The 3166-nt window shown below is 43.7% G+C and overlaps 1 long non-coding RNA gene across 1 annotated transcript; it reads left to right on the forward strand.

The window, feature by feature from the left end:
- Positions 1–1222: 1222 nt before the first annotated feature.
- On the forward strand, positions 1223–2220 carry LOC140516205 (uncharacterized). Its single transcript, XR_011971315.1, has 2 exons — positions 1223–1607; positions 1865–2220. It is a non-coding gene; the product is annotated as an uncharacterized lncRNA (long non-coding RNA).
- Positions 2221–3166: the final 946 nt, after the last annotated feature.

Below are 3166 nucleotides of genomic sequence, written 5' to 3' on the forward strand. Positions count from 1 at the left end.
GTCAGGCCCACACAGCAGGGATTCAAACATGAATTCTGGCTCAGATACCTTAAAGTGGATCCACCAACAGTTTGCTGAACTGAGAACATACAATGGTGGAAAAGCACAGCTTCAAACAGATGAGAATTACCCCAAAGTATGCTCCTGGTCAAGAAAAGGGAATGGACAGCCAGAATCCACCCAGAAGTCAATCACTAACCATGGGAATGGGGGTGAGGATGAACTCTAGCAGACATCCCAGAAGTCTATGCAAATACGACCTGTTGACCTCGAAGAGTTCTGGTGTAGACATGGAAAGTAGAAGAGGTACCGAAATGGCCTGAAATGCGGAGCCAGGCAAAGAGAAGGGGAACCTGCAGTACAAAAGGCTAAGGGGCAAGTCGTGACTCACAGCAGGGGGTTGAAGCCCAAGCTCCAGCAGCAACCTATTGTAGTGATCCATGAACAATCTTGGTATGTCTAAGTCTGGTTGTGGAATTGTCTTACCGTCAATATCCTTTTGTGGTCAATGAGAAATTTTAATGTGATGTAATCATCCCTTTGTTTCTGCCCCTTTAGGTTTTATTGTTTGAATTCTACTTCATTAGGGCTGGAAGCCACCACTCCAGCTTTTCTGAGCTTATCAATTTTGCTAGGAGCAGCACAGTAAATGTCTTCCATTGCCTCCTTTTCAATCTGTATGTGGCTTTCCCACTTAACTGTGCTGACTACTGCCACAATTTTCATAGATTTTGAGGGAGAAGGCACCTTAAACCTCATCTAGCTCCAAGCCTCTCATCTATGTCATGACCTTTCCAAAAGAAAATAAGCTTATCCTATCCCAGCAGAGCAGAAGCTGAAGGCAGGACATCTACCTCACTTGTAAATATGTACTTCCAATCACTACCCAACCACAAGAACAGCTTGGTTGATTGATTGGCAAGGGTATACCCCATTGCAGAGTGTCATGCACGAAGAAAATTGAAGATTTTAAAGTCGGCATTGCAAGTTTTGGGAAAAAACTCGGTGTTTCCAGTAATGGTTTGCAAAAGCCAGTATGACCAATTTTGGTCAAAAAAGAAATTTACCAATTTGGTTCAAAATAGGACAGTACTACCATATTTGGTAAAAAAAAAAAATGTCTCTGCTGTGAGCAGTTGTTGACAAGTCAAGCATTGTTGGGTCAGCGGGTGTGTCACCACTACTGATGGGTATAAATAGAGGGCCAGAGCCCAGTGAAAACACTAACCCTGGGCCAACAAGCCTAGGAGGGAGGCCATCAACTTCCCTCCCCTAGGAAAGTGAGCAATAACCCAAAAGTCCAGAGATCATTGAAAGTTGGGTGTCAAGGTTGCACACTGGTCCTTCTAGATATTCTGAATAAAAATCTCAGTCCCTCCACAAATACTTTCAATTTGGGACTCAGTGTTGTTCACTGCTCAATCTAGAATTGCTGAGTGAAAGTCTCAGTCCATCCACAAAGACTTTCAAGTTGGGACTCAGTGTTGTTCACTGCTCATTCCAGAGTTCCTGAGTGAAAGTCGCAGTCCATCCACAAAGACTTTCAAGTTGGGGAGCAAGGTTGTTCACTGGTCATTCTAGACTTTCTGAGGGAAAATCTCAGTGAGGTAAGGACCCTTGGCTCCTTCATCCTCACCCCCAAACCCTGTCACATTAGAGTCAGGTGGATCTATTCTACACATTCAAAAGAGTATGATACAAGTAGACGTGGACTGAAGAAGTCCAACCTAATGTAGTTCTTTACGCTGCATGAATTGACCCTGGAAAATGGGGCTATGTCGATGGAGGAATATATACCTCCAGCTTTGGAAAGCCTCACATTTCAAGGGGTCAGGAGGTATTTTTTAATCTCTTCATTTTGCAGCTCCCACAGCAGCAGCTGCAGCAAGAACAGGAGCAAGCCTCTCTAACCAAGATCCCTGTAAGATAAGACCTTCCTCAGCGTCAGGTTCTGTCAGACAATGTCACTCTCCTGGGGTTGCATGAGCGCTCTGCATTACAGCATGCAAGAGAGCATGACGTCAGTGAGGAATAACATCCTGCAGCCTGTTTCCAGGAAGTTAAGGCCACCTCTCTGACGTTGATCATCCTAGATGCAATCTGCATTTTCTACATCCTAGATGCACTCTGCATCTTCTACATCCATCCTAGATGCACTCAGCCTTTTCTCTTCTTTGCATCTCTGTTGGTCACCAAATAAAGAGATTGGTTATGAAGAGACTCAAGGTTTCTCGTGTCTTTAATAATCTTTGTTTGGCAGTGGAAATGGCATATCTAAAAATCTCGGTTAACTGGTATTATTTATAAAAGTGACTCTAGATACATTCAGAGCACAATTCAGAACCAAGCCACTCTGATGTGTGCCCATTAGGCTTCACTTAATTGGGACTAGACATCGGGAACCAAATTATCTCTGGGACAAAATCATCTCTGCAGAGAAAATGGTCTCTTTGAGAAAATGGTTTAGAGTCCATGATACTTAGTAAAAAGAGACCTCATGTCACAAAAGGAGGAATAAGGAACATGCAACAAAATGGTTTAAAACTCAGTCAAGATTTCCTAGAAATCACACCACTTTAGAAAAAATATTGTTATTCTAGATCAAGTAGAACGAACGGAGGATCATGCCGCCAACTTTTTCCAGAGCAAGATTCAGTTGGCAGAAAGTTAGGAACTTCAAGGCAATGAAGAATGCCCTGCTGTCCAAGGTTCTAAAGTGGGGGAGGGTGTGGCAGCATTTAGTGGAAGGTCCAAGTGGTGCCAGTAGGTGTGTGTCAGATGTTGGTTACATACAGATCAGCCAAACTAAAGACAGCAGGTAGGCCACCAGGTTGTTTGTCCACAACAAATCATGATTGGACACAGGGAAGGAACAGAGGCTCGTTAAAGGACTGACTTGAAGGAGGGCACTGAGAAAATGCAGTTAGGAAAATGGAAATATCTGTGATATATTAGTATAGGGGGCTCCCAACAAACAAGCTCCCTTTGTCAGTGCAGATCCCATCTCCCATCGTTAGTCCCTACAACACAAAGGTTGTCCCAGGGTAAGGGTTCTATCCTTACTCCGTCACTTATATGCTATTTGGGTCATCCTTGATTGTCTGTGTCTCAGACAACAACCTAGGACTTATCAAGGAGAGTTCCACACACAAACTTCAGAACCTGG

The sequence above is a fragment of the Notamacropus eugenii genome, chromosome X (genome assembly GCF_028372415.1).
Source record: "Notamacropus eugenii isolate mMacEug1 chromosome X, mMacEug1.pri_v2, whole genome shotgun sequence".
In the NCBI taxonomy this organism is placed as follows: Eukaryota; Metazoa; Chordata; class Mammalia; order Diprotodontia; family Macropodidae; genus Notamacropus; species Notamacropus eugenii.